The sequence below is a fragment of the Hemitrygon akajei genome, chromosome 4, assembly GCF_048418815.1.
Source record: "Hemitrygon akajei chromosome 4, sHemAka1.3, whole genome shotgun sequence".
In the NCBI taxonomy this organism is placed as follows: Eukaryota; Metazoa; Chordata; class Chondrichthyes; order Myliobatiformes; family Dasyatidae; genus Hemitrygon; species Hemitrygon akajei.
This window is the reverse complement of record NC_133127.1, coordinates 193,760,753-193,786,599: the sequence shown is the minus strand read 5'-3', so window position 1 is coordinate 193,786,599 and position 25,847 is coordinate 193,760,753. Positions and strand designations below refer to the sequence as shown.

Here is a 25,847-nt window from a genome sequence, read left to right as displayed (position 1 = left end):
TAAAAAAGAGAATTAAAAATGCTGTGGTAGTGTTCCTGGATACATAGTCCATTCAGAAATCTGATGGCGAAGGGGAAGGAGCTGTTGCTGAAACTTTGATTGTGTGTCTTCAGGCTCCTGCATCTCCTCCTTGATTAACATGGTGGTCTCCTTCTGAGATTTATGGATTAGTGGGGGATTTTTTTGGGGAGGGGGGTGATCTTTTATAGATATATCCTCTCCATAAATCTGGCACAGATCCTGAGTGGAGAACTGGGTGACAGAACCACATGGAGAGAGGGAGACCATTTAGTTACACTGTGCCTTTGTCTGTCCCGGACCGTGCGCCCCACTAGGATTGTGGGCAGCACAGTAGCGCAAAGGGTGGCACAATGCTCTAAGATCTGGATTCAATTCCTCCGCTGTCTGTGAGGAGTTTGTACCTTCTCCCTGTGACTGTGTGGCTTCCTCCCAATGTGCCAGGTTCCTCCTACACTCCAAGTATGTTATCTTATAGAAACATATAAGATTATGAGAGGGATAGACAAGATAGAGGCAGGAAAGTTGTTTCCATTGGTAGGTGAGACTAGAACTAAAGGGCATAGCCTCAAGATTTGGGGGAGAAGATTTAGGATGGAGATGAGGAGAAACTGTTTTACCCTGAGAGTGGTGAATCTGTGGAATTCTCTGCCCAATGAAGCAGTGGAGGCTACATCAGTAAATATATTTAAGACAAAGTTAGATAGATTTTTCCATAGTTGGGAAATTGAGGGTTATGGGGAAAAGGCCATGGCCAGGTCAGCCATGATCTTATTGAATGGCAGAGCAGGCTCGATGGGCCAGGTGGCCCACTCCTGCTCCTATTTCTTATGCTTATGTTCAAAGAAGGTACAGGCTAGGGTTAGTGAGTTGTGGGCATGCTCTGTTGGCACCAGGAGCACGGCAAAACTTGTGGGCTGCCCCCACTATGTCTCAGATGTGTTGATCCTTGAGGCAAACACCACACTTCTCTGTATGCTTCTAGTGAAAAATAAAGTGACTCTTTCTTTAAAAGAACACCAAGTCCAAGGACAGCTTTTATCCCACTGTTACCTGACTCTTGAACAGGCCCCTTGTCCATTGAAACCTCTGGACTAAACATACAGAGGCTGTGTACAAGAAGGGACAGAGCCAGCTGTACTTGCACAGGAGGCTCTGGTCACTGTCTGCAGTACTATGTGGTAGATGCTCTCCGACTCACTGGTGGACAGCATTCCGTTCTACGCTGTCGTCTTTTGAGAGCAGGTGAAGCCAAGAAGATCGATAAGCTCATCAGGAAGGCTGGTTCTTTTCTGGGGTTGGAACTGGATTCCCTGGTCGTTGTGTTTAGGAGGAGGAGGATGCAGAAACTATGGAGCACTGTGGACAATCCCTCTCACCCCCTGAATGATATACTGGACAAACAGAGGACCACCTTTAGTAACAGACTGAGGGGCAGCACTGCACTGAATGTGACAGGAGATCCTTTCTCCTCCCCGTGGCTATAAGACTCTACCCCCCCTCATCTAGTATATGGTTTCAATGCACATCTGTATTTTTCACTATTTCTTTTTAATTCATATTTTGTATTTTTTTCATACCTCAGTGCTTACATTTTGCATTTTAAATATATATTCCTGACGGAGCAAACTTGAAACAATAATTTCCTTTGGGATAAATAAAGTTTTATCTTAGCTTGTACGACAAGATGGACTCCTGACCTCAGAATCTTCCTCACTCTGATCTTGCAGTTTATCGTCTGCCGGCAGCGTTGACACTTTATTCTGCATTCGGTTATTGTTTTACCTCAATACGCTGTGTCATGATTTGATCTTTTCAAAACGAACTTTTCACTGTGCCTCGGTCCAAGCGACAAAGCAATTCCGAACACAAGAGTTCTCCTCCTAAAGGAAGAGACTGAGCGGAGATCTCACTCTGCATCTCCGGCCACTGGCCGCAATGACCCACCCCCACCACCACCCAACACAGGCACAGCGCCGGAGGAACTCAGCAGGTCAACCGCAATCTATGGACGGGAATAAACTGTCGACGTTTCGGGCGGAGGCCATTCTTCAAGACTGGGGAAAAAAAACAAAGGGGCAGAAACCAGATTAAGAAAAACAAGAGATTCTGTAGGTGCTGGAAATCCGAAGTAACACACACAAAATGCAGAGGGAACTCAGCAGGTCAGACAACACCTATGGAAAGGAATAAAGAGTCGACGTTTCGGACTCTTTCGAAGAGACCATCGACCGTGCGTGACTGGATTTCCAGCATCTACGGAATCTGTCATGTTTATAAATATTACTAACCTATCAAATCACAGCGACAATTAAAGGTCTATTTCAATCTTTGGTTTAAATTATGCAAGGTTTCATCTAATACACTCAGTCCATTGACGATTTATCTGTCAATGTTGCTATGCAATTACAGGCAATTACGATTAGATTCCAAGAAATTTACCGATAGCGTCCTTCATGCAAATAAGTCGCCGACACCAACAAAAGGGTCCCTGAGAAACTGCAGCGAGACTCACGGATTGAACCCGGCACGCTGAAACTCGGAAGTAAGAAGTCCGCAGAATCCTAAATGTCCATATGTTTTTGTTTTGTTCGTCTCTCCAGCTCCCTGCACCGTACGGGAGCCCCAACCCAGCCTTTAATGCGAAACGCTTACAGCGGAGCCCAGTTTATGACATTGGAGGAAACCACACACGCCTCAGTTCGCTGGAACTACTTTGAATATTTAATTGGCACTTCACGCAGTTCCTGGAACTCGCTCGGGAGGATGGTGGTGGAGGGGGCGAGTGAGGGTTTAACGAGTTGGTCAAAGGAGAGGAGATGGTGAATTAAGTGGGGAAAGAGGGTTATTCAGGGGTTTTGACTCCCGTGTAGCGGATCCTGCGTGTTTGAAGCAGGGTTCAAAGGAAATGTATTATCGAAGTACATATATGACACCATATACAATCCTGACATTCATTATTGCAGGCATACTCAATAGAATAATAACCAGAACAGAATCAGTGAAAAACTGCACCAACTAGGGTGTTCAGCTAGCGTGCAGAAGACAACAAAAAGAAATAAATAATAATAAATAAACAATAAATATCGAGAACATTAGATGAACTTAAAAGAGGCATATTAGTAGTCTTTTTAAAAATATTGTCCGCTGCCCACGGAACTTCAGCGTGGTTCAAGTGACCTTGAAGTCTAACTTTTCAAATGTATGGTGGGATAGTCGACGCGTGCGCTGTGGCTTTATTAAGTACTCCGGTACTCCTGCTCATTAATGCAAATATCTAATCAGCCAATCATGTGGCAGCAACTCAATGCACAAAAACGTGCAGACGTGGTCAAAAGGTTCAATTGTTGTTCAGACCAAACACCAGAATGGGAAGAAATGTGATAGAAGTGTCTTTGACTGTGGAATGATTGTTGGTGCCAGATGGGGTGGTTTGAGTATCTCAGAAACTGCTGATTTCCTGGGATTTTCACCTACAACCGTCTCCAGAATTTACAGAGAAAGGTGCGAAAAACAAACAAAAAGAAAATCCGGTGAGTAGCAGTTCTGTGGGAGAAAATGCCTTCTTAATGAAAGAGGTCAGAGGAGAACGGCCAGACTGGTTCTAGCTGACTGGAAGGTGACAATAACTCAAATAACCACACTTTATAACAGTGGTGGGCAGAAGAGCATCTCTGAATGCAGAATGGGCTACAGCAGCAGAAGAATCAGTGTGAACTTTATCAGGGTCAGGAGCTACCTAGTGAGGAGGTCTCTGAGTGTTTGTGTTGGTGAGGGACCAAGTCCATAGTTTTCTGAAAGAGGCAATAGAGGCCAATGGAGTGGTGCAGAAGGCATGTGGCGCGATTTCAGTTTTCTTTTACACAGAGGTTGATTGATATCTGGAAGGCAGATACACTAAGAGCATCTAAGAGACATTGAGACAAGCAGTTGAACAGACGGCTTGGAATCATACAACCCAAACGGGACTAAGGCAGAAATATCTTCCTAAAGGAGACTTCATTTTAAGGTGTTTGGAGGAAAGTGCAGGGGCGTTTGGAGTGGCATCTCTGGTGTAGCAGCTTGTTGTGTCTGTTCTTTGGGCTCCACCAGACCCTCGGCTCTCACTTTGCGGCTCCGAGCAGCTGCTGGCATGCGAGAGAAGCCACACCCCATGACATTGCTTCGACAAGCAGGCTAAACCAGGAGAGGGTTGCTGGCAGCCTCGTACCCGGGAGAGATAGGGGCATGCGTGTCCTAGCATGTGAAGTCAGCTCTGGCAGACAGGGCAGATGGGATCAGCAGTGGCCAGGCAGGCTGTTCTGTAACCCTGTGTAGGGAGCAAAGGGCAGGACAGGGCATGGAAGAAGTTATGGTTATCCACTGTAACCATGGAAGATCCTAGTTGTGACAACTAATATGGACAACCACTGGACACAAGCTTTCAAGGTTGAGAAAGTGGAACCAAACCAGTGTCATCGTCTGATGACAGTCAACCACCATGGAATATCAGAGGTAAGTTCTTTGGCAGACAGACAGACAGACGTACTTTATTGATCCCGAGGGAAATTGGGTTTCGTTACAGCCGCACCAACCAAGAATAGTGTAGAAATATAGCAATATAAAACTATAAATAATTAAATAATGATAAGTTAATCATGCCAAGTGGAAATAAGTCCAGGACCAGCCTATTGGCTCAGGTGTCTGACACTCCGAGGGAGGAGTTGTAAAGTTTGATGGCCATAGGTAGGAATGACTTCCTATGATGCTCAGTGTTACATCTCAGTGGAATGAGTCTCTGGCTGAATGTACTCCTGTGCCTAACCAGTACATTATGGAGTGGATGGGAGTCATTGTCCAAGATGGCATGCAACTTGGACAGCATCCTCTTTTCAGACACCACCGTCAGAGAGTCCAGTTCCACCCCCGCAACATCACTGGCCTTACGAATGAGTTTGTTGATTCTGTTGGTGTCTGCTACCCTCAGCCTGCTGCCCCAGCACACAACAGCAAACATGATAGCACTGGCCACCACAGCCTCGTAGAACATCCTCAGCATCGTCCAGCAGATGTTAAAGGACCTCAGTCTCCTCAGGAAATAGAGACAGCTCTGCCCCTTCTTGTAGACAGCCTCAGTGTTCTTTGACCAGTCCAGTTTATTTGTATAGAGAATCTGGGGTGGTGGCAGAGGCAGATACATTAGGGGCATTTAAGAAACTCTTAGGTAGGCACATGGATGAAAACAAAATGGAGGGGTTTGCAGGTGGGAAGAGTTAAATTGATTTTAGGGTAAATTAAGAAGTCAGCACAACACCATGGGCCGAATAGCCTGAACTGTGTTGTAATGTTCTATGTTCCGTATTCTAGAATTAAGATTCAAGGTTCAAGATTGTTTAATGTCATTTCCTGTACACAAGTGTAAGGAGAACTAATAATTGTTACTCTGGATCCGATGCAGCACAAAAAAGACACAAAAGATAAAGAACATAATATTAATAATAATTTTAATAAAACAATAAATATACAGAATTGCTGGGGGAACTCAGCAGGCCAGACAGCAAAACCTGGATTTCTAATATCTACTGATGAAACTCCCTGGCCTGCCGAGTTCCTCCAGCATTGTGTGTGTGTGTGTGTGTGTGTGTGTGTGTGTGTGTGTGTGTGTGTGTGTGTGTGTGTGTGTGTGTGTGTGTGTGTGTGTGTGTGTGTGTGTGTGTGTGTGTGTGTGTGTGTGTGTGTGTGTGTGTGTGTGTGTCCCTTTGTATTTCCAGCATCTGTAGATCTATTCATGCTTGACACAATAAATATAAATGTGTAAGATCACCCGTATTCATAGATTCATTGTATGTCCATAGAAATATGTATGCTAGGCTGTACATAAGGTGACTGATGGGAATAATAAAGTAGTGGGGGAGTTAGTGGGTGGAGGTGTTGATCAGCCTTCTGAGGCCTCTGTTGGTCAGGCTCAGCCATGGATATTGTGTCCTAGCTGTCTAGGTACACAAGCCAGGGATATACAATATGGAGAGCCAGTGGTTGCCCATGTAGCAAGCTGCCCCTCTCCAGTCTTAGCAGCTAAGCCATATGTGAAGGCCAGGAGCTGGACTTGGTTGACAGAGCCTATTTGAGACGCATGACATTGGGGGCATTTAATGGATAGTGGGAGCTTATCCCAACTAATACCTCCCCCTCCGCCCCCCCTTCACCTGGGCTATAACATGATCAGGCTTACTGTTTGGGGAAAATAACTGTTTTTGAGTCTGGTGGTCCTGGTATGAATGCTACATAGCCTCCTCCCTGATGGGAATGGGACAGACAGTCCATGAGCAGGGTAAGTGAGAACCTTCATGATGTTACTGGCCCTTCCTGTACTGTGCTGTAAGTGTTCTATCTTCTATGTTCTAATTCATGAAAGTGAGATTAGTGTAGGTGAGCAAACTGGTCATTATGGAGAGGGTGGGTCAAAGGGCTTGTTTCTATCTCGGATTACTCTAAGATAATTTATTCATTACTTAATCTTCTTTCAGTGCGGGAATTTCATTATAAATAAAGTTATGTAATATGGGACTTTGCATTGTTGTACCTCTGCTTTGGTCTTCCACCCACCCCTTCCAAATAATATGAGATCACTCTGTTTCCCAGTCATTTATAGCATTTCACATTTATTAGTGTACTGAGAGCAAAACCTATTTACTAACACTCTTAACTGCGTTGTTAAGTACATTTCAAAGTCAAGGGGTGCATTTATTGTCAAGCGCACAAGTGCATGCATGCAAACGTGCAGTAGAAAAAGTTACCTGCGGCAGCTTCATAAGTGCATAGAAACGCAAGAAAGATGCAAGTTAAACTTAAAGTATGTACTACTTCTGCCAGAAACGACGCAATTAGGGGCAGCATGGTATGGTATCGGTTAGCGCAATTGCTTCGCAGCGATGGTAGGTAACGGTTCAATTCCTGCCGCTATCAGTAAGGAGTTTGTACATTCTCCTCGTGAACTTGTCTGAGTACTCCAGTTTCCTCCCAGATTTCAAAGACGTGCCGGTTAGGATCAGTACCCAATTTCCCTCGGGATGTCTGTCCGTCTGTAAATTGCGGGGATGCTACGCTGGCATCGGGTACTTGGCAACATTTGATTGCTGTCCCCAGCACATCCTCGGACTGTGTTGGTCATTGACACAAGCGATACATTTCACTGTATTCATTGCATGCCGAGTCATATGACATGGTTGATCATGGGCTTTTCATGAGCATGATGTTCTTGGCAAATATTTTTATGGAAGTGGATTTCTATTGCCTTCTTCTGGGCAGTGCCTTTATAAAACCGGTAATTCCCAGCCATTATGTCTCCCTGGTGTCAATGGTTGCATAACCAGGACTTGTGATACACCAGCTGCTCATAAAACCATCCACCAGCTACTCCCATGGCTTCACATGACCTTGATCAGGGGTGGGGTTGCTAAGCAGGTCTTGCCCAACAGTGACCTGCAGGCTAGCGGAGGGAAGGAGTACCTTACACCTCCTTTGGTAGAGACATATCTTCACTCCACCACCTGCCACTGTATGTACCTGTGAAAAATAAAGTTAATCTTTATCTTTAGCCCTCTGGCCTGCATCAATGAGGCATTAAGTAGAGGAGCTGGGAAAGTGAAGAATGAGTAAGGGGTGGCATAGCAGTGTAGATGTTGGCACAACAGTTTACAGTGCCAATGGCCACCAATTGGGGTTCAATGCCTGTAGCAAGTTTGTAATTCTCTTCAGGGTTTCATCTGGGTGCTCTGGTTTCCTCCCACATTCCAAAGACGTATGGGTTAGAGTTAGTAATTTGTGGGCATGCTGTGTTTGGCATTGGAAGCATGGTGACACTTGTGGGTTGCCCCCAGTAAAATCCTCGGACTGGTCGCTGACACAAGAGACACATATCACTGTATGTTTCGATGTACATGTAACAAATAAAGCTATTCTTTAATTAGAGTGAAAAAATACAAAGTCCATTTTAGTGTAATCAGATTAAAAATCAGATTTATTATCACTAACATAAATTATGTGTAATGGCTTCTCTGTAACGTTTCACAGCTAATGCTATTGTAATGGCTTCTCTGTAATGTTCACTGTTGAGGTAATGGTTTCTCTGTGTAACAGCAATGTTTGGGTTATGGCTGGAGATAACAGGACTGTTAGCCAGTCGCGGGTTTTTGTTTTGTCTTGTGTATTTGGAAGGATGTTGTTTTTGCGGTCTTTTCTCAGGGAGGGATGAAGAGGGAAGACCCGTGTGGAGAGGACTGGGATCTGAGGGTCCGAAGGTCAGTGACGTTCAGAGGAGTCCGATGGTGGAAGGATGACCACTGAGTGAGCTCCAACATGACTTTGACTTGACTTGGGCCCTTTTTCTTTTTTTTGTTTATTTTCATTACTAACCCTATATTCAGATTACAATTCATAAAGTTCAGTCATTTAATTGCAGATGGTGTACTGTCTGATATTTTGCGATGTGGGTTTGTAACTGGGGGTACATTACACAACATCCACACAAACCAGATTGCCCAGTTTGGTGGGGCTGAAGACTGTTTCCCCTAGACGAACACGAGCTGGGCAAGCCTAAGGGTTACATGCAGAATTAGTTGTTTTCTGGCAGCAGTACAATGCAGGCAATAATAAATTACTATTAGTTGCAATAGAAATAAATCAAAAATATTTATTATAAGAGAAAGGTAGTGTTCTTGGACTGTTCAGAAATCTGATGGCAGATTGGAAGAAGCTGTTCCTAAAATGTTGAGTGTGTCTTCAGGCTCCTGTACGGCTCTCTGATGGCAGTAATGAGAAGAGGGCATGCCCCGAGTGGTGACCAAATAGATCAATGTAGTGATCAATGTAATCACTGTAGTGATTAGGGTTGTGCTGGCTGGTTCAAAAACTGAATGATGTGGTGCGTGGCCAAGTGGTTAAGGTGTTGGATTAGCGATCTGAAGGTCGTGAGTTCGAGCCCCAGCCGAGGCAGCGTGTTGTGTCCTTGAGCAAGGCACTTAACCACACATTGCTCCAGTCCACCCAGCTGAAAATGGGTACCGGCAAAATGCTGGGGGTTAACCTCGCGATAGGCTGGCCTCCTATCCAGTCTATCCAGAGGGGAGTCTCGTACTCTCAGTCGCTTCACGCCACGGAAAACGGCATAAGCACCAGCCTGATGAGCCGATAAGACTTTAATTAAAAAAATAAATTAAAAATGAAGGGAAGTGGCTGTCCTTGAACTTGAACCTGGTGTTGGTATGGGACTTCAGACTTCTGTACTTCCTGACTATTTCATTGTCAATGTAGATTATTTGCTGCAGCAGCTTATTTTTTTTTAATTGTTTCATTCTGACTTTTTATCTGCAAAGTCAAGCTTATTGTCTTGTATAGTATAGTGAGACGCAGTACATTTAATCCTTTGGCCTATGGTGTTTTAAACTACTCCAAGATCTGATAGAGGTGTATAAGATGATGAAAAATAGAGGGCTATGGATAACCCTAGGTAATTTCTGAAGTAAGTACATGTTCAGCACAGCATTGTGGGCTGAAGGGTCTGTATTTTGCTGTAGATTTTCTATGTATCTATGTTTCTATCAACTCCTGCCTGAAAAGCAAATTGGATCCACTTCAATTTGCCTACTGGCACAACAGTTCCATTGCAAATGCCATCTCATTGGCTCTTGATTCAACCCTGGAATATCTAGACAGCAAAGATGCATGCATTACAACTAATAATCAAAAATCTCCTTATTTTAGATTATATACAGGAACCCATCAGGGTTGTCCTCTCAGTCCTTTATTATTTAATTTGGTTTTAGAACCACTTGCTATTGCTCTTAGGGATTCTAATTCTGTTCAGGGTATTAAGAGAGGGATAAACTACATAAGGTTTCGTTATACGCAGGTGATTTATTAGTTTACACTTCAGACCCTAGGAAATCTATTCCTTTTATGCTATCCATATTTACTGAATTTAGTATTTTCTCTGAATATAAACCAAACTTACATAAAATTGAATTATTTCCCATTAATAACTATTCTGACTATTATGATCAAATACCCTTTAATATTGCTAAAAATTATTTTATTTATCTTGGTATTAAAATTACTAAAAATTTTAAAGACTTACATAAGTATAATTTCCTTCCTTTAATTGAATATACACAACAAACGTTTTCCAAATGGTTGCCTATGGCGATGTCATTAATTGGTCGAATAAATGCTATAAAAATGGTAATTTTACCAAAATTTTGATATACATTTCAAGTGGTTCCATCCTTTGTCCCGAAAATGTTCTTTGATAGAATAGATTCCATGATCCTGTCATACATTTGGAATAATAAAAGCTCCAGAGTGAATAAATCTTTATTGCAAAAATCAAAAAAAGATGGAGGGCTGGTGTCACCAAACTTTATATTTTATTACTGGGCAATTAATATTCGTTATATCACCTTTTGGATTCACGGTATAGATAATCAGGACTGTCCTTCATGGTTAGGCTTGGAGGAGAATTCGGTAAGGGGGTTTTCTTTGGCTTCTTTACTGGGAGCTCCTCTTCCTTTTTTGTTCTTCAGGATAGGTAGACAAGGTCTTAGTCCCATTGTTAAACACATTAAAAATTTGGTTTCAGTTTCGCAGATTTTTTGACTTAAATAACTTTGTTCTCTCTAGTAATATCCATTTTAACTTTTTCTTTAAACCACCAATTCTGGATAAGGCTTTTTAAACATGGAAAACTAAGGGAATAAAAACTTTTTTAGATTTGTTTTTAGAGGATTGTTTAATGTCCTTTTCGCAGTTAATGGATACATATGATATATTTAATACACAATTTTTTAGATACTTACAAGTTAGGAACTTTTTACGTGATTTCTTACCAAATTATCCATTTGTTCATTTACCAAATATGATAGATGCTATTTTTCAGCTCAAACCATTTCAAAAAGGATTGATAGCTATTATATATAAACACTTAATGAATTCGCGTATGATACCTAATGATAAGGTTAAACGTGCTTGGGAAATGGAACTTTAGGACTCACTTTCAGATGATCAATGGAATAAAATTTATTATTTAGTTAACAGTTCATCTATCTGCACCCGTCACTCCTTGATTCAGTTCAAGGTGGTACACAGGGCACATATGTCAAAAGATAAACGAGCGCATATTTTTTCTAATATAAATCCCACCTGCGATAGATGCAACGCTGAAGTAGCTACTCTAACTCATGTGTTTTGGCCTTGTATAAAGTTAAATAATTTTTGGAGAGATGTTTTTAGAACGTTATCAAAAGTCATAGGCGTGGACTTACAATCTAATTCACTTATGGCAATCTTTGGGATTACTCCAAAGGAAGCAGGAAATGTTCCTGCTTCCACTCAACATGTGATACCCTTTTCAACTTTATTGGCTAGGAGAGCTATTTTGTTGCATTGCAAGGATCCTAACCCACCTACTGTTTTTCTCTGTTTCTCTTCCATTACATCTTGATTAAGAAGTAGGAGAAAATTAGAAGTCGGATGTTTGATACACCTTTCAAATTTGAGCAAACTTGGTGACCTTTAATTCAATATTTTCATATGATTTAAATTTTTTTCTTTTCTTTTTTTTAGGTAATTTTTTTCTTTTTTTTTTCTTCTCCCTCAGCGAAGTTTCAGATTTGACCTGAAGGAAGTTTCCTTTTTTTTTGTAATTTTATCCTCAAATGGACTGCCCAGTCCTCTTTATTTTGTTTTAGGTTAGTTTAGTGGGTTTTTTTCTCCCTAAAAATAGAAAATTTCCAGTCTTTTTTCTTTGTATGAATTGTCAAGAGGAGCTGTGGTTCTCTGTTTCTATATACTAGCCTAATATTATATTATACATGATTTTGACAGTGTATATCCTTTTCTTTGTTTGTACATTTATTGTACCATATATTTGATATAACTTCTCCTCTGATTTGTATCTATTCATATAATTTTTTTAAATCAATAAAAAAAGATTGAAAATGAAATGCGTGCATTACAACTCAACATTTAATACCATCATCCCCTCAAAGCTAATAACAGCATCTACTCCATAATCTCTATCAGCACAGGTACACCATAAGGTTGTGTGCTTGGCCCCCTGCTCTACTCGTTTTACGCTTATGACTGTGTGGCTAAGCACTCCATCTTGCTCCCAGGGTTGGAGATTCGGGAACTAGAGGACATGGGTTTAAGATGAGAGGAGCAAGATTTAGAAGGAACCTGAAGAGCAATATTCACACAGAGGGTGGTTGGTATATGGAACAAGCGGTAAGAGGAAGTGGTTGCAGCAGGTGCATTAGCAACATTTAACGACAATTAGACAGGTACATGGATAGGAAAGGTTTGGAGAGAGGTGAGCCCAATGTGGACGAATGGCACTGACTTAGATGAGCAATTTGATTGGCATGGATGGATTGAACTGAAGGGCCTGGTTCCATGCTGTAGGACTCTAAGACCCTTTTAGTGACAGAGTTTGGACCAGAGTACCTACTACATGAGGATCAATAGCAAAATGCTCCGAGACATTGTGTGGTGGAATTCCTTCAAGTGTGATATCTTTTCTGAGGACTTAATTATAATGATAAGACCCAAATGAAATGTAGTCAATGCTCCAGATGATTTATTCGTCTTTACCCTGGTATTCTAAATATTGGAGTTGCAACACTAAATTAATCACGTTATGACCACGGTCTCCTCAGGGCTCCTTCACCTTAAGCTCCCTAATCAATTCCGGTTCATTGCACACTCCTAATCAAGAATTGCCTTTCCCCTAGTGGACTCAACCACAAGCCGCTCTGAAAAGCCACCTTGTAGATATTCTACCATATTCCTTCTCTTGGGATCCTCCGCCAACCTGATTTTTTTTCCCCAATCTACCTGCATATTGAAGTCCTTTTCAGATGAGATTAAATTGAGCAAGATTTTCTCTCCTAAACCCCCTTTTACTCCCCTCACTGACCTTGAAACAAACTGCCTCTCCCCCTTGTTGAAAACTACATTCAGATGATAAGATTAGCTGTATTGGTCACATGTACCTCGAAATGAAATGCATGGTTTTGAGTCAACAACTGAGGATGTGCTGCGGGCAGCCTGCAAGTGACACCATGCTTCCAGTGCCAATAGAGCGTGCCCACAGCTTAGTGACCCTAACCCATGTGCCTTTGGACTGTGGGAGGAAACTGAATGCCCCCTTACAGACAGCGGCAGAATTGAACCCGGGTCACTGGTGCTGTACTGGTCTATGACACTTCTGTTTTACTTATTCAACAATATAACATGGTAACAGCCCCTTTCATCCTAATGACTTTGTGACGGAGCTGGCTGAGTTTGCAATGTTCTGCAGCTTTTTAACATCTTGTGCAGCGGCCCCTCCATACCAGATGGTGATGCAAACAGTCAGAATACTTTCCACAGAATGCTCATTCTCCTGCACTAAGTTGAATTCAACTTGAAATTTGATAGGGAGAAAGTAAAGTCTGATGTGGCAGTATTTCAGTGGAGTAAGGGAAATTACAGTGGTGTGAGAGAGGATTTGGCCAAAGTAAATTGAGGAGCTGCTGGCAGGGATGTCAGCAGAGCAGTGATGCTGTGCATTTCCGGGAAAAATGAGGAAGGTGCAGGACATGTGCATTCCAAAAGTGAAGAATACTCAAATGGCAAAATAGTACAACCGTGGCTGGCAAGGGAAGTCAAAGCTAAAGTAAAAACAAAAGAGAGGGCATACAACAAACCAAAAATTAGTGGGAAGATAGCCCTTCTTGCCAATAATGTAACAAATGCAATTACATGTTGATCTGAAGATGAAATACCATTAATATGATGCGGAACTATTCCAAATAGAACAGTCAGTCTATTAGGTTGTAAATTGATTTTCAGAGCTTTAGAAATTGTAGAAAATAAAGATTTCCAAAACAATTTTAATAAAGAACATGGCCAGAACATATGTGACAAAGTAGCTACTTCAATTTTACATCTATCACAGCAGTTGTCTATACTAGAAATTATTTTAGATGGTTTCTCCTTTGTTAAATAATAACGATTGACCATTTAAATTGAATTAAACAGTGGTTGGCATATATAGAAGAAGAATTTACGTTTTTCAAAATTCAAACCCAATCTTCATTAACAAAGATCATATTAAATTCTCTCTCCCAATCTTGTTTAATCTTTAATGGTAGGTTCTCTTTTTGTAACAAAAATAAATTATAAATTCTGCTAATGGAACCTCTCACTAAAGGATTCAACTTCAAAATGGTATCCAACAAATTAGATTCTTGTATTAAAATGGAAAGATATCTCTTCCCCTACATTAATTGAATGGTTTTCTCAAGTAATGTTATGTCTCAGTTCGGAAAAAATTAGAAGTAGAACTTTTGAACCCCGATTGGACTTTGAGAGAAGATGGGGTTCTTTTGCCAAATATTACCATTTAATTTGAATTATTCTATATGATTTCCTTCCAATTTTATTTTTTAAAAAATATGAATTGGCGGTTGATGACTCTTTTTCTTTATATATTTAGATTATGGTTAAACGTATTGCTCCGGGGGGTTGATTCCTAATGGTTATTTTTTTCTTTTTTTTTGTAGTTAGTGGGTTTTTTTTCTTAGTTAGACGGGGTTCTTTTTTTCCCTTCTTTTTCCTATATAGATTTTTTTTTCCATTTGTATATATTTTGATCAGCTTTTTTTCTTCAGCTCTATTAATTGTATACATATTAATTTGTTGAAGTTTTATATCATTCTATAGCTGTAGAAGATTATGTGCCAATAAAAAGATTCTAAAAATGAAATTAATGGGAAGATAGAGGATTGGGAATCTTTTAAAAACCTACAGAGAGCAACTAAAAGAATCATTAGAAGAGAAAAGATGAAACGTGAAATCAAGCGAGCAAATAATATCAATGTGGATAGTAAAAGCTTTTTCTTGTAATTTTTTTATATTGAAGTTCATCAAACAAACATTTCCATAAGATGTATTTCAGACATTGTACATATATATCATATAATCATAAAAGAGAGATAAGAGTAGATATAGGACCGCTAGAAAATGAGGCAGGAGAAATAATAACGGGGGACAAGGAGATGGCAGATGAACCAAATGAGTATTTTGTGCCAGTCTTCACTGTGGAAGACACTAGCAGTGTGCCTGATGTTGTAGTGTGTGAAGGAAGAGAAGTGGGTGACGTTACTATTACAAGGGAGAAGGTGCTAAAAAATCTGAAAGACCTAAAGGTACATAAGTCACCTGGACCAGATGAACTGCACCCTAGGGTTCTGAAAGAGGTAGCGTTAGAGATTGTGGTGGCATTAGAAATGATCTTTCAAAAATTGTTGGACTCTGGCATGGTTCCAGAGGACTGGAAAATTGCAAATGTCACTCCACTCTTAAGAAAGGAGGAAGGCAGCAGAAAGGAAATTATAGACCAGGTAGCCTGACCTCAGTGGTTCGGAAGTTGTTGGAGTCAATTGCTAAGGATGAGGTGATGGAGTACCTGGTGACACAGGACAAGATAGGACAAAGTCACATGATTTCCTTAAGGGAAAATCTTGCCTGGTGAACCTGTTGGAATTATTTGAGGAGATTACAAGTAGGATAGATAAAGGGGATGCAGTGGATGATGTATATTTGGACTTTCAGAAGGCTTTTGACAAGGTGCCACACATGAGGCTGCTTACCAAGAACCCATGGTATTACAGGAAAGTTACTAAGATGGTTCAAGCATTGGCTGATTGGAAGAAGACAGCAAATGGGAATAAAAGGATCCTCTTCTGGTTGGCTGACTAGTGGTGTTCCACAGGGGTCAGTATTGGGACCACTTCTTTTATGCTGTATATAAATGATTTAGATGATGAAATAGATGGCTTTGTTGCCAGGTTTGCAGATGATATGAAGGTTGGTGGAGGGGCAGGTAGTATTGAGGAAACAGGTAGGATGCAGAAGGACTTGGATTAGGAGAGTGGACAAGAAAGTGGTAAATGAAATATAATGTTGGAAAATGCATGGTGATGCATTTTGGTAGTAGAAAGCAATGTGTGGACTATTTTCTAAACGGGGAGAAAATCCAAAAATCTGAGATGCAAAGGGACTTGGGAGTCCTTGTGCAGAACACCCTGAAGGTTAACTTGCAGGTTGAGTCAGTGGTGAAGAAGGCAAATACAATGTTAGCATCAATTTCAAGAGGTCTAGAATACAAAAGCAGGGATGTGATGCTGAGGCTTTATAAGGCACTGGTGAGGCCTCACCTTGAGTATTGTGAAGAGTTTTGGGCTCCTCATCTTAGAAGAGGTGTGCTGGCATTGGAGAGGGTCCAGAGGAGGTTCACAAGGATGATTCCAGGAATTAAAGGGTTATTATATGAGGAATGTTTGATGGCTCTGGATCTGTACTCACTGGAATTTAGGACGAGGGAGAATCTCACTGAAACCTTTCGAATGTTGAAAGGACTAGACAGAGTAGATGTGGAAAGGATGTTTTCCATGGCGTATGAGTCTAGGACAAGAGGGCACAGCCTCAGGATAGAGGGGTGTCCATTCAAAACAGAGATGCGGAGAAATTTCTTTAGTCAGAGAGTGGTGAAGTTGTGGAATTTGTTGCCACATGCAGCTGTGGAGGACAGGTCGTTGGGTGTATTTAAGACAGAGATTGATAGGTTCATGATTGGACACAGCATCAAAGGTTACAGGGAGAAGGCTGAGAAATGGGGTTGAGGAGGAGGAAAAGAGGATCAGCCATGATTGAATGGTTGGAGAGACTTGATGGGCCAAATGGCCTAATTCTGCTCCTATGTCTTATGGTCTAACAGTTACACAGCACAGGAATGGCATGACAGCGCAGTGGTTAGTGAAACACTTACAATGCACTAAGCTGGGTTCAATTCCAGCCGCTGTCAGAAAAGATCTTTCTCATTCTCCCCATGACCACGTAGGTCTCCTCCAGGTGCTCCGGTTTCTACCCACTTTTCAAAAATGCACTGCTCAGTAGGTTAATTAGTCACATGGGTGTAATTGGTCAGCATGGGCTCATTTCAACTTCTACTGTGTTGTATTTCTAAATAAAAATAAAAATGAAAATGAAAACAATCCTTTTTGACCCAACTCATCCAAGCCACTCAAAATGTCTTTCTAAGCTGGTCCCTTTTGGCCCTTATTGTGTCTAGCTCTAGTCACTTTAGAGAGGATGCTTTAGAGAGGGCGCAGAGGAGATTTACCACAATAGTGCCTGGATTAGAGAGCATGTCTTATGAGAAAATGTTGAGTGAGCTAAAGCTTTTCTCTTTGGAGTGAATGAGGATGAGAGAAGACCTGATAGAAGTGTATAAGAAGATGAGAGGCACAAATGGAGACCATAAGATCATATGGTCATGTATAGGAGCAGAATTAGGCCATTTAGCCCATTGCATTTTCTCCACCATTTCTCTATAGCTGATTAATTATTTCTCTCAGCTGCATTCTCCCTGCAACCTTTGATACCCTGACTCATCAAGAACCGATCTACTTCCACTTTAAATATACCCAATGACTTGGTCTCCACAGCCCTCTGGGGCAATAAATTCCACAGATTCACTGCCCTCTGGATAAAGAATTTCATCCTCATCCCTGTTCAAAATGTGGGTCTCTCTATTCTGAGGCTGTGTCCTCTGGTCCTAGACTTCCCCACTATAGGAAACATACTCTCCACATCCACTCTATCTCAGTCTTACCATATTCCATAAGTTTCAATAAGATCCCCTTTCACTCTTCTAAACTCAAGAAAGTACAGGCCGAGAGCCATCAAAAACTCCTCGTAGATTGACCCTTTCAGTCCCAGAATCTTTCTTGCAAACCTCAACTGGACCCTCTCCAATACCAGCACAACTTTTACTAGATAAGGGGCCCGAAACTGCTCAGAATACTGCAAGTGTGGTCTGAACAATGCCTAATAAAGCCCCAGCATTACATCCTTGCTTTTATATTTTAATCCTAGAGTGGATAGCCTGAAACTTTTCCACAGGGCATAAATGGCAAACATGAGGGAACTTAATTGGAAGTAAGTTTAGGGGAGATGTCAAAGGTAGGTTTTTGACACAGAGAATATTTGACATACAATATTTCAATAATTTAGGAATGCAAAAGAATATACAATAACCTCCCTCAGATATGTTCGACGTTAACACAAACCAACATATTTGATATACGCAATGAATAAATTTGAATCTTGGATCATTATGAGGCAGCCTCTCTACTACCTATACCACATTCCCTTCCTGATAATTTATGTTATTTAAATCACAAAGATTTGAAAGTATTTTACAATGGTGGAGAGAAAAATGAACAGCTCTGCAGGAGGAAAGGGTTAGATTCATCTTCAAAACAAAATTCAAAAGTAAATTTTATTATCAAAGTACATACAGTGCCTATAAAAAGTATTTACCCCCCCCCCCCAATGAGGTGATATTTATCAGTGCAATAATTGATTGCATAAGTATTCATTCCCTTCAAGTCAGTATTTAGTAGCTGCACATTTGGCAGCAATTCCAGCCTTGAGTCTGTGTGGATAGGTCTCTATCAGCTTTGCACATCTGGACACTGCAATTTTTCCCCATTCTTCTTTACAAAATCGCTCAAGCTCTGTCAGATTGCATGGGGATCGTAAGTGAACAGCCCTTTTCAAGTCCAGTCACAAATTCACAATGGGATTGAGGTCTGGACTCGGACTTGGCCGCTCTGGGATGTTAACTTTGTTGTTTTTAAGCCATTCTTGTTGAGATTTGGCTTTATGTTTGGGGTCATTGTTTTGCTAGAAAACAAATATTCTTCCATGACGCAGTTCTCTTGCAGACTGCATCAGAATCAGGTTTATTATCACCAGCGTGTGTCGTGAATTTGTTAACTTAGCAGCAGCAGTTCAATGCAATAATATAGAAGAAGATAATAATAATAATAATAACTAAATAAGTAAATCAATTACAAAATATGTATATTGAATAGATTAAAAATCATGCAAAAACAGAAATAGTATATATTTAAAAAGTGAGGTAGTGTTCAAGGGTTCAATGTCCATTTAGGAATCGGATGGCAGAGGGGAAGAAGCTGTTTCTGAATCGCTGAGTGTGTGTCTTCAGGCTTCTGCATCTCCTACCTGATGGTAACAGTGAGAAAAGGGCATGCCCTGGGTGCCAGAGGCAGGTTTTCCTCCAGGATTTCCCTGTATTTTGCTGCATTCATTTTACCCTCTACCTTCACAAGCCTTCCAGGGCCTGCTGCAGTGAAGCATCCCCACAGCATGATGCAGCCACCACCAAGCTTCTTGTGTTTTTGATGATGTGTGGTGTTGGTCTTACACCAAACATAGCCTTTAGTCTGATGGCTAAAAAGCTCAATTTTGGTTTCATCAGACCATAGAACCTTCTTCCAGCCGACTTCAGAGTCTCCCTTGTACCTTCTGGCAAATTCTAGCCAAAATTTCATGTGAGATATTTTCAACAGTGGCTTTTTCTTTGCCACTCTCCCATAAAGCTGTGACTGGTGAAGCACCCGGGCAACAGTTGTTGTATGAGCAGTCTCCCCCATCTCAGCCACTGAAGCTGGTAACTCCTCAGAGTTGTCAGAGGTCTCTAGGTGGCCTCCCTCACGAGTCCCCATCTTGAACGGTCACTCAGTTTTTGAGGACAGCCTGCTCCTGGCAGATTTACAGCTGTGCCATATTCTTCCCATTTCTTGATGATTGACTTAACTGTACTCCAAGGGATATTCAATGACTTGGAAATTTTCTTGTATCCATCTCCTGACTTGTGCTTTTCAATAACCTTTTCACGGAGTTGTTTGGAGTGTTCTTTTGTCTTCATGGTGCAGTTTTTGCCAGGATACTGACTCACCAGCAGATGGACCTTCCAGATACAGGTGTATTTTTACTGCAATCAACTGAAACACCTTGACTGCACACAGGTCTCCACTGAACTAATTTTGTGACTTCTAAAACCAATTGGCTGCACCAGTGATGATTCGGTGGGCCATATTAAAGGGGTGAATACTTATGCAATCAATTATTTTGTGTTTTATATTTGTAATTGATTTAGATCACTTTGTAGAGATCTGTTTTCACTTTGACGCAAAAGAGTCTTTTTCTGTTGATCAGTGTCAAAAAAAGCCAAATTAAATCCAGGGTGATTCAATGTTGTAAAACAATCAAACATGAAAACTCCTGTGTGGGGGGGGGGGGGTGTTGAATACTTTTTACAGGCTCTGTATGTCACCATATAAGACCATAAGACTTGGAGCAGAATTAAGCCATTTGGCCCATTGAGTCCACTCCATCATTTCATCATGGCTGATCCCAGATCCCATTCAGCCTCATATACCCGGCATATCCTTTGATGCCCTGACCAATCAGGAATCTATCAACTTCCACTTTGAATGTACCCATGGACTTGGCCTCCACCGCAGTCTGTGGCAGAGCATTCCACAGATTCAACACTCTTTGGCTAAAAGTAATTCTCCTTACTTCTGTTCTAAAAGGTCACCCCTCGATTTGGAGGTTGTGCCCTCTAGTTCTGTTGGAAACTGTAGGAAACTTCCTCTCCACGTCCACCCTATCTTGACCTTTCAACATTCGGTAGGTTTCTGAGATCCCCTGCATTCTTCTAAATTCCAGTGAGTACAGGCCCAAAGCTGCCAAATGCTCCTCATATGTTAACCTCTTCATTCCCAGAATCATCCTTGTGAACCTCCTCTGGACTCTCACCAATGACAATACATCCTTTCTGAGATATGGGGCCCAAAACTGTTGACAATGCTCTCAAGTATTGCAAAGAAAAAGTATTTCAGGATATATTTTGTATACTGTACATTTCTCTGACATTAAATGTATCTATTGAAACCTATTTAAGTGCAGCCTGACTAGTGTCTAACAAAGTTTCAACATTATCTCCTTATTCTTATGTTCTATTGCCCTTGAAATAAATGCCAACATTGCTTTTGCCTTCTTTACCACAGACTCAACCTGTAGATTAACCTTCTGGGAGTCGTAAGTCCCTTTGCATTTCTGATATTTTAATTTCCTCCCCCTTTAGATAATAGTCCGCACTATTGTTCCTTTTACCAAAATTCATTATCATTCATTTCCCAACACTGTATTCCATCTGCCACTTCTTTGCCCATTCTTCCAATTTGTCTAAGTCCTGCTGCAATCCTGCCTCAGCACTACCTACCCCTCCGCCTATCTTCACATCATCCACAAACTTTGCCACAAAGCCATCATTTCTATTATCTAAACCATTGACAAACAATATGAAAAGTAGAAGTCCCAATATTGACCCCTGAGGAACACCACTAGTCACTGGCTGCCAACAGAAAAGGCCCCCTTTATTCCCACTCACTGCCTCCTACCTGTCGGCCATACCTCTATCCATGCCAGTCTCTTTCCTGTAATGCTATAGGAACTTACGTTAAGCAACTTCATATGAGGCGCCATATCAAATGCCTTCTGAAAATCCAAGTAAGTGGCATTTATTGCCTCTCCTTTGTCCACCCTGCTTGTTACTTCTGCAAGGAACTCCAGCAGATTCTTCAGACAAGATTTCCCTTTACAGAAACCATGCAGACTTTGACTTATTTTATCATTAGTCTCCAAGTACCCTGAAACTTCATCCTTAATAATAGACTCCAACATTTTCCCAACCACTGAGGTTAGACTAACTATCCAATAATTTATTTTGCCTTTCTCCCTTCTTGAAGAGTGGAGTGACATTTATAATATTCCAGGTCTCCAGGACCATGCCAGAATCAAGTGATTATTGAAAGATTATGACCAATGCATCCGTTATCTCTTCAGCAACCTCCCTCAGGACTCTGGGATGTAGTCCATCTGGTCCAGGTGACTTATCCACCTTAAGACCTTTCAGTTTGCCCAGCACTTTTTCCTTTGTAATAGCAATGTTACTCATTCCTGCTCCCTGACACTCACGGACCTCTGGCGTACAGCTAGTGTCGTCCATGGTAAAGACTGATGCAAAGTACTTAATAATTTCATCTGCCATTTCTCTGTCCCCCGTTACTACCTCACCAGTATCATCTTTCTATGGTCCACTATCAACTGTCAACTAACTCCCTTTTACTCTTTATGTAACAGAAAAACTTTTAGTATCCTGCTTTATTTTATTGGCTAGTTTGCCCTCAAATTTAATCTTTTCCCTTCTTACAACTTTTTAGTTGCCTTTTGTTGAATTTTAAAAGCTTCCCAATCATCCAAATTCCCACTTACTTTTGCTTCCTTGTATGCCCTTTCCTGGACTTTTATGCAGTCCTTAGCTTCCCTTGTCAGCCATGGTTGCCTAGCCCTGCCATTTGAGAACTCTTTCTTCTGTGGGACATAGCTATCCTGCACCTTGTGAACTATTCCCAGAAACTTCAGCCATCTCTGCTCTGCCATCATCCCTACCAGTATCCTCCTCCAATCCACCTGGGCAAGCTCCTCTCTCATGCCTCTATAATTCCCTTTATTCCATTGAGATACTGATACATGTAACTTGAGCTCCTCCCTCTCAAAATTGCAGTATGAATTCAATCATATTATAATCATTCCGTACTGAGGGTTCCTTTATGTTAAGCTGACTCATAAGATCTGGGTTATTACACAACACCCAATCTAAGATGGCCTATCCTCTAGTATGCTCAAGCACAAGCTGCTCTAAAAAGCCATCTCATAGGCCTTCAACAACTTCCCTCTCTTGCAATCCAACACCAACCTGATTTTCCCAATCCCCTTGCATATTGAAGTCCCCATCACAAATGTGACTTTACCATTATTGCATGCCTTTTCCAGCATCGTTTGCAATCTCAGCCTACTTGGAAGCCTTTATGTGATTCCCATAATGGTTTTCTTACCCTTGCAGTTTCTTAACTCCACCTACAAAGATTCAACATTCTCTGACCCTATGTTACCTCTTTCTACGGATGTAATTCTATCTCTTACCAATAGAGCCACACCACCACCTGTGCCGTCCTGCCCCTCCTTTCAATACAAGGTATGTCTTTTGATGTTAAACTCCCAACTATGACCTTTTTCAGCCACACTCAGTGATGCCCACAATGTCATACTGACCAAGTTCTAATATATACGTAATCCTGAGATTCATTTTCTTGTGGCCATAATAAATCCATAGGATAATTACCATTATAGAATCACTGAAAGACTGTACCAACTAGGGTGTCAGCCACAGTGCAGAAGACAACAAACTGTGCAAATACAAAAATAATAAATAATAAATAAACAAACAATAAATATCAAAAACATGAGATGAAGAGTTCTTGAAAGTGAGTCCATTGGTTCTGTGAACATTACAATGATAGGGTGAGTGAAGTTATCCCCTCTGGTTCAAGAGCCTGATGGTTGAGGGGTGGTAACAGTTCCTGAACCTGGTGGTGTGAGGCTCTTGTACCCCCCTCCTGATGGCAGCAGCGAGAAGATAACACGTCCTGGATGGTGGGTGTTCCAGATGATGGATGCTGCTTTCCTGCGACAGTGTTTCATGTAGACATGCTCAGTGGTGGTCAGGGATGGACTGGGCCCTATCCATTACATTTTGAAGGATTTTCTATTCAAGGACATTAGTGTTTCCAGACCAGGCTGTAATTCTCCACTGCACATCCATAGATCTTAGAGAAGGTTAAAATGTTGGCACAACATTGTGGGCCGAAGGGCCTGTAAGCATAGACATACACCATTACAGCACAATACAAGCCATTCAGCCCACGATGTAGTGCCAACATTTTAACTTACACTTAGATCAAGCTAATGCTTCCATCCAACATAACCCTCCATATTTCTATCATCCATGTGCTTATCCAAGGCTTTCTTAAATACCCATAATGTATCTGTCTCTTCCATTGCCCCTGTCAATGTGTTCTATGCACCTACCACTCTCTGTGTAAAGAACATACGTCTGACACTCACTCTATACTTTTCTTAAATCCCCTTAAATTTATGCCTCCTTGTACAAACCATTTGCACTCTGGTAAAATGAATCAGGCTGTCCACTTGATCTATGCGTCTTATTATCTTATACCCCTCTATCAAGTCACCTCTCATCCTCCTTTACTCCGAAGAGAAAAGCCCGAGTTCGCTCCAGCTAACCTCATAAGACTTGCTCTCCAATCCAGGCTGCATCCTGGTAAATCTCCTCTGCACCCTCTCTACAGCTTCCTATAATGGGGCAACCAGAACTGAACACGGTACTCCAAGCAACATACACAAAATGCTGGAGGAAGTCAGCAGGCCAGGCAGCATCTATGGTGAATGCTCTGCTCTCCACTCTCCCTGCACTAATCCTAACCTGCAGATAAGTTGAGGGGGGGGGGGGGGGTGCTGTAGTAGCCTGCAAGACTGACCTCTAATTTGCTGAGGCCCATGTAACTGTCAGATGCCTCCTCTTACTTTTCCCTCGAACAGGAGCCCACTGAGGAGCACCAGGCCATAGTCTCCCACACCATCACTGACCTCATTAACTCTGGAGATCTCCAATCCACTGCCACCAACCTCATATTCCCACGCCCTGCACCTCCCATGTCTACCTCCTACCCAAGATCTACAAACCTGCCTGTCCAGGTAGACCCATTACTTCTGCTTGTTTGTATCCCACTGAACTCATACCTGCGTACCTCGACTCAGTTTTATCTCCCCTGGCTCAGTCCTTCATACCTACATCTATGATACTTCACACATTCATGATCTTTTCAATGATTTCTAGTTCCTTTGCCCCAGAGATCTTACTTTCACCATGGATGTCCAGTCCCTATACACTTCCATCCCCTACCAGAAAAGCCTCTCTGTTTGTTTCTGGGCACCAGTTCCCCTCCACCACCACTCTCATCCGTCTGGCAGAACATGTCCACACCGTCAATAATTTCTCCTTCAGCTCCTCACACTTCCTTCAAATAAACAGCATAGCCATGGGCACTCGTATGGGTCCCAGCTATGTTGAACAGTCGACGTTCCAGACCTACACTGGTATCACAGCTCATCTTTTCCTACACTACATCGACAACTATATTGTTGCTGCTTCCTGCACCCATGCCAAGCTCATCAACTTTGCCTCCAACTTCCACCCTGCCCTCAACTTTACCTGATCCCTTTCCGACACCTCCCTCTCCTTTCTCGATCTGTCTCTGTCTCTGGAGACAGCTTATCTACTGATGTCTATTATAAACTCCCTGACTCTCACAGCTACCTGGACTCTTCCCACCCTGTTACTTGTAAAAATGCCACCCCCTTCACTCAATTCCTCTGTCTCCGCATCTACTCCTTAGATGCGGCCTTTCATTCCAGATCAAAGGAGATGTCAAAGACAATAGACTCCATTAAGAGATCGGTACATGGAGCTTAGAAAAATAGAGGGCTATGCGGTAGGGAAATTCTAGGGAGCTTGTAGAGTAGGTTACATGGTTGGCACAACATTGTGGGCCGAAGGGCCTGTAATGTGCTGTAGATTTCTACGTTTCTATGTTTCAAAGACAGGGATACCCTCTTCCAGGTTAAACCACTCCAAACAGGATCAATAGCTACAATTTATAAATGGTTATTGAATTTACGAATGATATCTAATGATAAAATTAAAGCTGCCTGGGAACTGGAATTTCAAGAGTTTCTTTTGGATAATCAATGGAGTAAAATTTTTCATCTGGTAAATAATTCATCTATTTGTGCCCATCATTCCTTGATACAGTTCAGGGTAGTGCATCGGGCACATATGTCAAAGGATAAATTAGCCCGTATTTTTCCCAATATTAATCCTATTTTCAATAGATGTAATACTCAGGTGGCCACTTTAACTCACATGTTTTGGTCTTGCATAAAGTTAG

At 41.6% G+C, this 25,847-nt stretch overlaps 1 protein-coding gene across 3 annotated transcripts in view; it reads right to left on the bottom strand.

Annotated features, from left to right (window-relative positions):
• LOC140727070 (kelch-like protein 24) overlaps window positions 1-25,847 on the bottom strand; it is a 69,585-nt gene that overhangs the window by 28,309 nt on the left and 15,429 nt on the right. Inside the window, exon 1 of one of the 3 annotated variants that reach the window (XM_073044295.1) lies at window positions 2,461-2,718. The exons of 1 other annotated variant lie outside the window; for it this stretch is intronic. The gene's annotated coding sequence lies outside the window, so the exon portion shown is untranslated. Of the gene's footprint in view, window positions 1-2,460; window positions 2,719-25,847 lie in introns of those variants that run through there. One more of the 3 variants, XM_073044298.1, reaches the window with a different exon arrangement.